Source organism: Condylura cristata, unplaced genomic scaffold, assembly GCF_000260355.1.
Source record: "Condylura cristata isolate star-nosed mole 26May11 unplaced genomic scaffold, ConCri1.0 scaffold00005, whole genome shotgun sequence".
Classification (NCBI taxonomy): domain Eukaryota; kingdom Metazoa; phylum Chordata; class Mammalia; order Eulipotyphla; family Talpidae; genus Condylura; species Condylura cristata.
In genome coordinates this window covers 35,680,526-35,694,927 of record NW_004567106.1, presented here as the reverse complement: position 1 = coordinate 35,694,927, position 14,402 = coordinate 35,680,526, and the positions used below count along the sequence as shown (strand labels likewise).

At 40.2% G+C, this 14,402-nt stretch overlaps 1 protein-coding gene across 5 annotated transcripts in view; it reads right to left on the bottom strand.

Moving 5' to 3' along the window:
- KIAA1324L (KIAA1324-like ortholog) overlaps positions 1-14,402 on the bottom strand; it is a 190,623-nt gene that overhangs the window by 127,264 nt on the left and 48,957 nt on the right. Inside the window, exon 1 of one of the 5 annotated variants that reach the window (XM_004676880.2) lies at positions 14,221-14,396. The exons of the other annotated variants lie outside the window; for them this stretch is intronic. The gene's annotated coding sequence lies outside the window, so the exon portion shown is untranslated. Of the gene's footprint in view, positions 1-14,220; positions 14,397-14,402 lie in introns of those variants that run through there. 5 annotated transcript variants of the gene reach the window in all.

The window sequence follows — 14,402 nt, the reverse complement described above, 5'->3', positions numbered from 1 at the left end:
TGGCTCCACAGAACTAAATTCTAAATTCTACTGTCTACCGCCCACTAACCCTAACCTTACTTCTAAATGAGTGTAATACTAATACCTCTTACACATGACTGCAATTACTATTTTTGTAGCTAACTATTGTGGCCTCCTAAGTCTTCTCCAAACTAAACATGTCCAATTCCTTTGATAAAGTTCTCCAGTATTTGGACATACTTTCCAAATAGTTTGTTTTCCTAATTCATACTTCCAGTCAACATCTCCTATGTCAATGTCCCTCTTCACATACTACACCTAGCTTAAATGCTTACTTGCTGTAAGTCAAGCATTCTGCTCATATTAATACATTCCACAACGCCTCCCCCATCATTACTACCTGACATTTATGGTTTCTAAAGTAATTTTAAGCAAGTTTTCTCCATCCTATGATTGAACATCTAAATTTTAGACCTTAAAAAACAAAGAACAGGCCCTCCCTGGTGGCGCAGCAGGTTAAAGCACTGCACTGAGAAGCTAAAGCCACTTCCGCATGAGTTCGATTCCCGCCTGCCCCGGAGGTGACCACATGGCGTGGCAGACCTCTCCTGGCCTATTCTGCTCCCCACTCTGTCTCTAGTGAAGCCTCTCACCGCCCCTGAGCCTCTGGCCTGTACCCCAGTTCTGTACATACAAATACATCTTAAAAAGAAAAAAAAAATGAAGGAAGGACAAGTCTACATTTAAAATAACTATGTTTGCCCATTACACTCTTTCAAAATTACCTTGAATCTAATTCTACTTTCTAACTCATTAGGCATCTTTTCCAACTTGTGACTTTACAAAATTTGGTTAAGCCCTCCCAAAACCAAAATACTGATTAAAATCATGAAAGTAAAACAGTATCTAGAATGGGACTAGACACTAAGATTAACAGCATTAACACACTTTCATCCAGTTTAGCATCATTTCCATAAATAAATTTATAATACATTTCTTCAAATAGAAAATAACATGCCGATTTAGATCATCATTCTGCATATATTTCTGCATCTTGTCAAGAGGGAAAATGATATTTTGAATGACTTACTAAATACCAGAGGTCACTTTCCACACACCTATCCTTTCAACTCATTCACCTTCTGTGCTATCACTTTTGTTTTTTAAGATTTATTTATTTGTGCATACAGAACTGGGGTACAGGCAGAGGCTCAGGGGCGGCGAGAGGCTTCACCAGAGAGAGAGTGGGGAACAGAATAGGCAGATCTACGAAATACACTGATGAGGGGAGCAGCGGGCGGGCCAGGAGAGGTCTGCCATGCCATGTGGTCACCTCCCGGGCAGGCGGGAATCCAACTCATGCGGAAGTGGCTTTAGCTTCTTAGTGCTGTGCTTTAACCCACTGCACCACGAGGGAGGGCCCTGAATGTCCCTTTGTAGTTTCATTCTCAATTGCTTGTTGCTCTGCTTGCTTCCTAAATGCAGCTGTTTCTTTGGGCTGCTCCCCAACCTACTGTATTTGCTATGTGCTTAGAGCCTAAGTGACCTCATCAACACTAGTGGCTTCAATTACCTCATATGGCTCCCAAGTTGTCTCTCAGCTACACTCTGTACATCCAATTGTCTCTGGGAGAGCACTGCTGGGATGTCCCTTGGGCACTTTAAACTCAGGATGCCGATAATGAACTCATTCTCTTTTTACAGTTGCCTCCTCCTGCTCCTAAATTTTCAGCCTCAGTGAAAGGCAGAGCATCTACCAAGTAGCCCAAGGTGGAAAACCAAAAACCTTGATAGACTGAAATTGATCACTGGGCTATCAAACCCATATACTTGGTCTCCCACACCTGATAAGTCCATATATATATTTTATTTCCTAATTAATCACTTCTCTCAGTATTGCATCATCTCAAACTATATCAACAAGAAAAAATATAGAAAATCATATTTTCAGTGTATATATGTGATGTTTACTATATCAAGAGCTCATATACATAAAAACAAGAAGTGAAAGCATTTAAACAGAAAACCCACACACAAAAAAAAAGATTTACAAAAGGGTAAGTACCATGAAAAATAGTTTAAACAAATATGAATTACTTCAGTGAGGCAGCACTTTCTACCATCAAAATAGTAACAATAAATAACATTTTTCAGTGCTACCCAGCTAATTTCCTTTGACCTCAGATTTCTCTTACAACTAACCTATGTTCAATAATCAGAAATTCATACAATGTTGTGTGCTATTACTTATACTAAAATTTTAAATCCCAAAGGATTAAAACAACCTACATGTCCAGAATTAAATGTACTTATTCATTCAACAAGTATTTTCAGTCTCTTATTACATGCCAGGCACTATTTAAATGCTAAGGATAGTTTTCTAAAAAGAAAATAAGTGTTTACTTCAGCAGCACATATACTAAAATTGGAATGATACAGAGATCAGCGTGGCCCCTGCACAAGGATGACACGCAAATTCATGAGGTGTTCCACATTTTTAGAACTAGACATAATACCCAAAACCATAAAATACCTAGAAGAAAAGGTAGGTGAAACTCTGCATGACATACACCTCAACAATATCTTTGAAGATATATTATCCAAAGCAGGGATAGTGAAGGAAAAGATAAACAGTTGGGATACATAAAGTTAAAGAGCTTCTGTACAGCAAGAGAGACACTACACAAAACAAAGAGACACCCCCCTGATTGGGACAAAATATTTGCACACAATACTAATGACAAAGGACTGATCACAAAGGTACATAAAAATTAAACTCAACAAAAATAAAGTGAACAACCCCATCAAAAAAAAAATGGGCAGAAGAGCTACAAGGACACTTCTCCAAAGAAGAAATGCAGATGACCAGCAGACATATGAAAAAATGTTTAACATCACTTCTAATAAGGGAGATGCAAATTAAAATCACAATGTGATACCACCTCACACCAGTGAGAATGGCACATCTTAAAACAACTAGCAACAACAAATATTGGTGAGGATGTGGAGAAAAAGGAACTCTGTGCACTGCTGGTGGAAAATGCACACTAGTACAACCACTATGGAAAACTGTTTGGAGGTTTCTCAAACTCCTAAAAATAGAACTTCCATATGATCCCACAATCACACTCTTAGGTATCTACCCAAAGGACCCAAAAACAACAATTCAAAAGGACATCTGCAACCCCATGTTTATTGCTGCTCTATTTAAAATAGGGACAACATGGAGCCAACCCAAATCCCCAAAAATAGATGACTAGATTAAAAAGATGTGGTACATACATACAATGGCATATTACTCAGCAATCAAAAAAGATAAACTCATGCCTTTTGCAGCAACATGGATAGAGCTGGAAAAGATCATGCTTAGTGAAATAAGCCAGAAAAAAAAGAAAAAATACTGGATGGTTTCACTTACAGCAGGAGTGTAAGGGATTGGGGTGGGGAGTGGGAAGTGGGGGGAAGAGAGAAAGAGAAACAATGTAACAGAGTAAAAATGAAAACAATGAACAACTATAAACCAGAGATAATTTATAGGGGTGGAAAGGGAAATGGGATCAGAACTGGGGTGGGAAGAGTACACTGGACTATGGTGATGGCACATGGGTGAACTGGTGGTGGGAAGACTATGGGGATTACAACTCAGATGAAAAGGTGCACAAAATTAAGAATGGTGTAAAAATATAAAAAATATAATAGCAAAAATAGAAAATAAAAAATATTGCTTTGTCTTTATGGAACTTATAATTTGTAGTAGGCAGAACATAAGAACAAAATACAATATATATTATAATGGATGCTAACACATGCTATGGAAAAAAATAAAAGCATGAAATAGGAATAAAGAAGAAGTTTCAGTTTCAAATGTTGACCATGGAAGGCCTTTCGGGGGGCTAACAAATGAGATGAAATCTGATGATTGGGGGGGGGGAATCAAGCAAAAACTCTGGGGAAGAGAGTACCGGGTAAAGATCCTGAAAAAGAAGCTTCTATTACACATTCTAACAAGAAGACTAGGCAAGGTAAGACAGAATGAAAATAGGGGAATGTAAATTCCCAATTTTCATACTGGGAATATCAATACCATAAGAACCACCACCACAGCTTTGGTTCTGAACAAAGTTTTAGAAAAATTTTGAGAGGAGCTTTTGGCTTGTGTTTTAACATGAGCTCCACAAAATAAGAGACAAAACTGGGAAGTTAGATTAGTAACCGAGGCAAGATGCAGGGGTGTGGCTCACAAAGCACAGGTCAGCTGCTGAGAAACACTGATTCAGCTATTCTGAAGCTGAGGCTAGAGAGTTTGCTGGTAGACTGGGTTAGGACATAGAAGAAAAAGAAATCACTCCAGAGTTTTAGAACTGAACAAAATAAGAAAGAAGTTGCTACTGAATGAAATTGGAAAGAAGTATGTTTAAGGCAACATCAGGGTTCAGTTTTGGACATGTCAGTTTTGAGGTGGAGACAGCCAGGCTACACCTGTGGGGAATCCAGAAACCAATCCTGCGAGAGACAGAAATATGAGACTGTCTATATGTAGATGATAAAGCCAAGAAACAGAACAACATCACCAAAAGTGTGAGGATGACAGAGAAGATAGGAGGATTAAGGAGTAAGGCTGGGAAGAGTCTGGGAGTTGAGGCAAAACCAGAGAAAACTAAAAAGGCACATGGTGGGGTAAGACAAAAGCCAGGAGAGTGTAGATGCTCGAGGCCAAATCACAGTTTCATTGGTGATAGAACAGTCAGCTAGGTCGTTTTTATTGTTACAAAAATACTTATAGAAAGTATTGTTACTGGGAAACACTTAAACAAAAGAAGAAAAATATAATTCCTGTGTCTAACATGATTCACTGAAGAATTTTTAAAAAGGAAAAAGAAAATAGGTAGAAAATGTGCTGAAGCATTAATATGGATATCTCTAGGTGGAAAAATTAATGCGTCCTTTTTTATATTTTATTTTCTAAAAAATTTACAATGCACAACTTCCATAACTAGAAAAAAATAGTCCCATAAAATACTTCTGCAAGTAAACAAATTTCCCTATCCACATAGCAGTCTTCTAACTCTTTAATCCATTCCCTTAGAAACAATGTTCTAATTTATGCAAGAATAACAACTAATAGATGGCATTGCATTAAAATTGACAAAACATTTTCACATGCATTAGTTTGGTCCTTAGAGCAATTCTAACATAAATAAAGCAGGAATTACTATATCTGTTTTCAGACTATAACTTAGAGAGTTTGATTTATTCAAAGTCATACAAACCAGTTGCAATGTTCAAGTTTGAATATCTTAATTACTTTCAATACAACTTAAACTGTAACAGGAAGACACTTTACAGTCAATAAACTGCAAACAACACTCTACCCACATAAGTATCAAAGGCTGGAAAACATATACCATGAAGACCGACCAAACACTCTTTTAATATTTCCAGGTTTTCAACTTTAATGTCTATCTCAGAGACTTTAATGTCTATTTTTGCTTCTTCTGGCAGGCTGCATGCCCCTAGAGAGGGGTGACAACATGTCCTGCATCCTGTTTTATCACCAGCATCTGGCCTAGAACTAGACACATAGAAAATAATCAAGCACCACTCGCTGGTGCACTTCAAGGGTATGGTATGCACTCATGGTCTACTTGAGTGTTCATTCTAGGAGTTTCTAAGGCTTCATGTAGAAACAGGAAGTAGCACGGGTAACAGCTGATGGAATTTTTGCAATGAAGCAAGTCCTTGGCTTTAGACAACTGTTTTACCATACACGTAGGGCACTGGTCTCTGACTTCATTCTACAGTCTACCCTAGAGAGCTAGCACAGCTTGCTGGGATTTCTAATTTAGTACAATATGTACAGGACCCAAGAACTTGCATTTCTAACAAGCTCCCATCCAGTGCTGGCACTGCAAGTCTCGGAGAAACACTGTTCTAGAGAAGAGAATATAGAAGCGAAACTTCGAATAACTTATAAACAGTACACTGAATGCCAGAACTGTAAGTTTAAGAATAAACATCAATATTTTTTCATCACTAGGTTTTTATTTGAGTCTTAAATATGGCACAACTGAGTGAAGAATTCAATTAGGATCAAATGTACTATAAAGATCAATTCTGTTTTATAATTGAAAAAGTAAAAGACACACTACTATATTTTCTTTCTTTCTTTCTTTTTTTTTTAAAGATCTATTTATTTATTTATACAGAAGTGGAGTACTGGCCAGAGATGCAGGGGCAGTGAGAGGATTCACCAGAGACAGAGTGGGGAGCAGAACAGGCAGATCTATAAAGTACATAGGCTGAGGAGAGCAGCGGGCTGGTCAGCAGAGGTCTGCCGTGCCATATGAGTCATCTCCGGGGTGGGGATCAAACTCACGCTGAAGTGGCTTTAGCTTTTTAGTGCTGTGCTATAACCTGCTGCGCCACCAGAGACGCCCCATACTACTATATTTTCAAGGCAGTGATTAGTGCTTCCAGAGTAAAGGACCTACATTTTACTAATTCTTAAAACCCTTAAAGTATCTTAAAAAGATATTAAGCCTTGTTTGCTGACAAAGATACTGAAATTCCTGCTCTCAAAGGGCACATCATTTCTACTTGGGGTCTTAATAGCACAATCAGGCCCTCTGGCTAAAGACTGGCATGGGACAGCATATACATGCCAGAGTTGGCTAGAGACTGTAACTAGAATTCAGAGAAAAGATCCTGCATCTTTAGTAGTCCCAGAGGGACTGGCCCTCCCTGGTTGTGCAGCGGGTTAAAGCACAGCACTAAGAAACTTAAGCCACTTCCGCATGAATTCAATTCCCGCCTGCCACGGAGGTGAGCACATGGTGTGGCAGACCTCTCCTGACCCGCCCGCTGCTCCCCTCAGCAGTGTACTTCGTGGATCTGCCTGCTCCCCACTCTGTCTCTAGTGAATCCTCTCACCCTCCACATCTCTGGCCTGTACCCCAGCTCTATATGAATAAATAATCTTTAAAAAAAAGATACAGCAATCAGGGCCCTCCCTGGTGGCACAACGGGTTAAAGCACAGCACTAAGAAGCTAAAGCCACTTCAGCACAAGTTCTATCCCCACCCTGGAGGTGACGCACATGGCATGGCAGATCTCTCCTGAGCCGCCCCTTGCTCCCCTCAGCAGTGTACTTTATCAGTCAGCCTGTTCTGCTCCCCACTTTGTCTCTGGTGAATTTTCTCACCACCTCTGCACCTCTGGCCTGTACCCCAGTTCTGTATGGATAAATAAATCTTTTTTAAAAAAATAGAGAGAGAGATACAGCAATCTATCTAAACAGGTTTCCTCTGCTCAAATGCTCTATCACCATCCCCTTCTCGGATCAAATTCCTACTCATTCTTTGGACTTCAGCTTCAATGTCTTTTCCTCATCAATCCCCCCCATCTCAGCCCAGAATGGTGATATATTCCTATTATGTTCAACAATTTTCTATCACGGCGATTACAGTCAAAGTCTTTACATGATGCCATGATGTGTGCCATTGTTTTGATTCTGTCCCAAGATTTTGAACCTCAATATGGGCAGAAGCCAGATATTTTGTTCATCCTTTTGCTGTTTGTACTTGGTATATAAGTGTATAATAAAAATGTGTTTAATATTGAAATATCATAAAACAAAGATTGAGAAAAGCAAAAAGAAATAAGAATGAACCATGATTTCTTTGGGAGGAAGGAAAAAGCAGCCTACATTTCAGTGTTTTCCGATGCTAAATAATTATTGTAAAATCCAAGGCACTTCTGAAGAATACACTATGGTAGGGAAACTTGTCACTCTGCACCATACTCTGCTATTTTCATCCCTTATGCTAAAATATGACACTTCATGGATCTGTCAACTCTTCGTTCTACATTGTAAATATTGATGGTGTGAATACTTCCTCACATTTGCCTAAAGCATGAGATATGGTTTTGAGCAAAAGAACTTGAAATGGAAAATTCACCTCCACAAGCCTAACAGGCAAGAATAATTATGTTAACAGTTTGAAAACAGACTGAATCCTTACTTTTTCAGTGACAGTGTGACTTTAGGATATCTGACACCTCACCCACAGCCCAAAACCTTCAGAGACTTCCTACAGAAGGAATATTTCCCAGCCATTCTTCTCACTGTCTGAAACAACAGATATGGCCATTTACAAGTCTGAGTTTTGTAGATTTAAAATACCCAACCTCTTACCAAATTAAGGATAATTTTACCCCATCACTCGACTCCTAAGTGATGCTCAATTCATCTCCCACACTCTTCAGTAACCAGTAAGCACTGAGCACTAGTGACCCAGTTGTCAAGTTCAAACATCAGTTTTCAGAGCTTATTTCAATTTCTTTGGACATTTGCTATTACAACCATTCCTTTCTTCTTCAAAGGCACTCCCTCCTCTTCCCCAACTCAGTACCATCACATCTTTTATCTTAAGTACTGAGTCAGTACTTAAATATCTCTTTTGTGGACACCACCATTTCTGTCCTTTTTAATGTTGATAAAAGCCAAGTGCTATTTTTCCTCCTCTTTGTTCTCGCTCTCTGGATGAACTCATCCAATCCAGCTATTTCAACCATGCCTTTCACTCAAATGATTTCCAAATCTACAAAACAACTCAGATCCATGCCCTCCCCCCCCACCAAAGAGGGCCTATTGGACCTTTTCAGAATCAAATTCCTATCTTGTGTTTTTCACATTCCTCAAGGTTAGAGACGCCATCCTCTAAACAAGCCAGAACCCTCGCTCCCTTGCCCTCTGCATTCACCTGCTGTCAACTCTATCTTATCACATCATGGCCTCTTCTCTACCTTTATTGCTACTACTTAACTGAGTGTGTGTCAGTCTTCACCTCGCCTATGACAGTTATTCCCAGCAGGTCTCACTCTGTCTGCCTCCCACCCCTTTAATGTGGCCTCCATATTGTTGCCAAACTAAGCAATATTTTATGACTACTTACTTTTTTTTATTACAAAGTTTATTTTTACATCATTTTGCACATTTTTTTTTTCCATCTCGAGTGTAATCCCCGCAGGTTTCCCATCACCAAATCACCCCTGTGCCACCACCATAGTCCCGTGCATTTCCCTCCCTCCCCCCCACCTGTTTTTGATACCATTCCCCACTCCACCCCCACAAAATGTCTCTGGTATATGGTTGTTCATTATTTTTGTTATTTTCTCGCCTGGTCCATTATACTCCTGCTATGAGTGAAACCATCCGGTATTTTTCTTTCTCTTTCTGGCTTATCTCACTAAGCATGATCTTTTCCAGCTCCATCCAAGTTGCTGCAAAAGACATGTGTTTCTCTTTTTTGGTTGCTGAGTAATATTCCATTGAATATATGTACCACATCTTTCTAATCCAGTCATCTACTTTTGGGCATTTGGGCTGCTTTCATGTTTTTCCAATTGTAAATAAAGCAGCAATAAACATGGGGGTACAGTGTTTTTGTGTCTTTTGGGTAGATACCTAGGAGTGGGATTGCTGGGTCATAGGGAAGCTCCATGTTTAGCAGTTTGAGGAACCTCCAAACAGTTTTCCATAGTGGTTGTACTAGTTTGCATTCCCACCAGCAATGCAGGAGAGTTCCTTTTTCTCCACATCCTCGCCAACATTTGTTGTTGGTAGTTGTTTGAAGATGTGCCATTCTCACTGGGGTGAGGTGGTATCTCATTGTGGTTTTAATTTGCATCTCCCTTATTACGAGTGATGTTGACCATTTTTTCATATGCCTGTTGGCCATCTGCATTTCCTCTTTGGAGAAGTGTCTTTTTAGCTCTACTGCCCATTTTTTGATGGGGTTGTTTACTTTATTTTTGTTGAGTTTCATCAGTTCTCCATATATTTTTGTGATCAATCCTTTATTGCTACTTTTGTGTGAGAAAATGTTTTCCCAATTAGTGATCTTTCTGTTTGTTTTTAGTAATGTCTCTTTTGCTGTACAGAAGCTCTTTAACTTGATGTAGTCCCATCTATTTATCTTTGCCTTCACTATTGTGGCGTTGGGTGCTTTGTCTTTAAAGATGTCGCTGAAGTGTATGTATGACTACTTACTTTTAAGCCCTTCTATTGTTCCTTGTCACCTACCAAATGAACACCAGCTTCTTAGCATGATCTAAGGGTCCTCTATGACCAGAATTCTGCCTGCTTTTAAGAATCATTTGTCATTAAGGTCTTCCTTAGCATGCAGTTGGACAGCTGTAACCAACTGTAACAAAAACACTGATCTGTGTTTCTTTACTTTTTAATCTATGGCCAACACCAGATATGCTTTTCCCCCAAACTGCCACAATCATAACTAACCATCATCAGCCTGACAAATTCCTACTCATCCTTCAAGTCTCTCCTGTTCCATATAGTCCCTTTTCTCATCCTCACCACTAGAATTGGTTGCCCATTTCTTCTTTTGTGGCACCAAACCACTTAATTGCAATTATGTGTGTATGTATCTGTCTCATTCTTATAAAACTAAATTATGTATTTTTTAATTTGTAATTTCACAACACCTGACAGCTTACTTGTTACTCAGTATAAGTTCAATAAATGTTTGTGGACTAAAAACTTGTCAAAAATTCATCATTCAATCAAGATTCAAAAAGACAAGGAGAATCATTTTATGAAAAATTTTAGAACAAATTTTACAAATTACTATGTGATCTAATTTTCCAAATTTAAATAATGCATATATAATCCACTTAGTTCTGTTCCTTTATTCATATACATGCTATTTTCTAGTACTTAACTCCAACTCTGAATCATCTGTTGGCCTTTATCTTCTTTCCTCTGGCAGCCCCATTAAGTTCTATTATTCAATGATTCAAAATTTCCATTCCATTCAATTCTTGGTTAAGACTCTCCTATGAGCCTCTGAAATCTCACTATAGCACGTTCCAGAAATATCAGCTCTATTAACCTAGGAACAATCAACTCTCTCATTTTTATGACAATTTTCCTTAACATACTAATCTCATCCTCACAATAAGAAGAGCTAAGTGATTTTTAATATTACCCTTTTACAGTGAAAAGCAGGTGCCAAGTTAACTGAAAGAGATTTATCCTTTGTAAATTCCGCCATACAAAAGCCTCGGGAATATTAATGCCACACTTTCTGATGTTCAGTCAGTTCTCACATTCTTTTTCTTTAAACATTTACCGAAGCCACATACTACTTTTATCCTTCATCTGCTGGCACACTGTCTTGACTTTTGTCTCCCAAACTGTAGACTTCCTGTTTGTGCTTTTGCTTCCATACCACTGACCAGGTCACTAGCTGACCACTTCAGAACAATCAGGTCTCCCCTTTCCACTCTAAAATACAAATACTTTGACAAAGGAAGTTATATTTTATGAGTTTCATCCAAGTCCAGACCACTGCAAAAACCTAAGTAAACTTTTCCGCATAACCCAGTAGTCTCTGAAGGATCTTTTCTCTGAACTCAGGCAATCATAACTGGATAATTCCCACAACAATTTTCAAAGCTCATCCTTTTGCTGCTTCCCTATAAAACCAAGCAAGGAAAATGAGTCTATGTAACTTAGTTCAACACAACCAACTTACAAAAATACTGGTGACTACTGGTGAGAAATAAGGGTAAAATTACCTGAAGAGGGCTCTCCCTGGTGGCACAATGAGTTAAAGCATAGCACTATGAAGCTATCGCAGCCACATTAGCATGAGTTCGATCCCAGGCTAAGGAGCTGACCCACATGGCATGGCAGACCTCTCCTGACCAGTCCGCTGCCCCCCTCAGCAGTGTGCTTCATCGATCTGCCTGTTCTGCTCCCCATTCTCTCTCTGGTGAATCCTCTCACCGCCCCTCCACCTCTGGCCAGTACCCCAGTTCTGTATGCATAAATAAATAAATTTTTTTTAAATTACCTGAAGGCCTTTTCATGTTCTTCTTCAACATTTTCCCCTATTATTAAGAACCAGTTTTTGTTTCTAGTCACAGACACACCTCACGTTTGACTATTTTACCTGTCTTCCCTACCACATAGTTCTTTCCTCTGTATGTGGCATCTACCTTTTCTATGAATAAAGAACAGAAAGAGATAAGCAGGCAGAAGTGGATACAAAATAGTTACTGCAATTATATCTTTGCTCATGATAATTTGGCTCACATTTCCATAGCTATGTCTCTATGGGAATCCCCCCTCCCTCCCCAATCCTATCCTGAAAAACACCTGCCCTTCTCTCTTTCCTCTTATAAACACTGTCATAGAGAAATAATGATCAGTTCTATAAATTAGCTCATCTGGTTAGACCAGATGCCAAGGAGCAGATTCAGCCTTCAGAGGACTGGGCTCTATTTCCAAAAGAAACTTAAATTCCCAATCAGCTTGCAAGTCATCAAGAAGCATACAAATTAATCTGTGAATCATAACACAAACTAGCCATAGTCAGCCTCAGAGCAGGCTTCTGCTATATATTTTTATTTATTCTCATTTTCAGATGGAAAATTCAAACATGAGCCCTCAAAGCCCTTTAGAAATCACGGGTCATTTCTAAAGTCAGTGCAACAAGGAGCTAGGATGAACTGAATGGAGGCTTCCTATAATATCCATGACACTCCTTTCACTGTTTCTGTCTTAGGTTGCACATTCTTAATCTCTTCTTTCGGAGTATATGTGTGTAGAACATGCACTCCTCTAAATGATCAGTCTGGCCTAGTGACCAAAGCATCACTCTCACTGGCACTGACTTAAGCTCATTTCAAGCAGATTCTTCCTAACTAAGAATTAGTGTTGCAAGAACCGTAAGGTTGTATTTCAGAAAAGAAATATATTCTTCATTTTGGGACTGGGGACTGAAGACAAGGTTTAAAATTTGTTCTGTTATCCCCGTCAGTCTGAGGATGTCCAAGAAGCAGCTTTCTGTAGAAATGTGAAGAATCACCTGGATGATTCCCAGATGATAAGTAACTTTGGCAACTAAAGATTAAGTTAATTGTATAATGAACTCTGAAATTAAACACAGCTGTTTGTTGAAAGGTTGCCCCAATTTCCCCAGCAACCACAGTATAGTGTGCTTACACACACCTGCCTGGTCTGATTCTGTTTCATTTCAGTCTATGAAATCCAGAGACCTATATATGAGAAAGGAAGATGAAACTCCATAGATGAGTGTCCAGAATGCTGATAGCCTATAACTCAAGTCTAGGTAAAATTCAAAATTTACAGCATCACACACAAAGGAACAGGGGTTGGCCTTTCTTCCCAGAGGGGCAATTGACTAACCTATTTCTGTTACATAGATTAAAAATGACCCATCACCCTGATTCCGAGCAATCTTCCTAAAACAGTATCCACTTCTCATATTCTCCCCAGGATAATCTCTCAAAGTGGGTCAGAAATGTTGCTTCCTTTCCCTCATTGATTTTCATTAAGAGGATGCACTTCCTGGAACACTAAAGGGAAAGATAAACACCCAATATAAGGAACAATGACACCCCCTGTAAATTTTTGGTACATTGTGTCAAGTTCTCCTTAAAAGCAGGAGAAAACTCTCTTCAGCTGTAATTTATCTTTCTTAGCAGCAAACTAACAATAATCTCAGGCTATAAAATACACAGATGCAATGCTTCAGGCAGGTGAACACCTCTCCAAAGGAATATAATCATTCTGTCTTTTCTAATTTTCTAGATCAGCGGACCCGCCTCCTCCCTAGTACACACTTTTTTTCTTCCTAATTCATATCCATATTTTGTCAGAAGGAAGTCAAGTGACACCACACACTGCTTAGCAAATCCCCAGGGCCTTATCAGCAAGCTAAGTGCAGGGGAGTAGTTAGAAGCGGTTTGTGGAGACAAGGGCTGGAGGAAAGGGGATGAAGGGGAGGGGGCGATGACACCCCTGAGACAGTATCTGGCTCTCCAGATACCTGTGAAGAGATGGGTCTGCAAATCCTCTGGGCAGGGCTTCCCCAGTTTCCTCCCCTTGTTGAAATCTCCCCCTGGGCCCCAGGTCCTCAAGCCTGGTACTCTAAAGAGGGCACCGCAAAGTCCTTCAGAGCCCTCAAACACCCGAGCGCGAACAGAAAAGCATCACCCTGAAGACAGCAAAGCCACACACCCTCTTTCAGCCAGCTTCCCGGGGTGGCCAACTTCGTCCTTTAAACCCTACCAAAGCCCGCGTCCCCCCGGAAAGGAAAAAGGCGACAGCTGAGAGCAATAAACAGCACCATCCGCCCCTCACTCCCCCTCCCCCCACCCGTCCTCAACCCTCCCCCGCGAACTCCAGGTGAAGGACCAGGTGCGGCTCACCTCCTGGCAAGGAGGAAGCGGGTGGCTGGAAGAGGGCAGGTCCCCAGCCCAGGCCGCCTGGCAGCCGGCAAGCGCCCAGCAGCAAATCCAGGCGGGGCTCCAGGGCGACAGGAGCCCTCCGCGGGGAGCCCCAGACGGCCGCCCCCGGCCCCTCCCCCGCGCGGACCGCGGGGCCAGGAGCC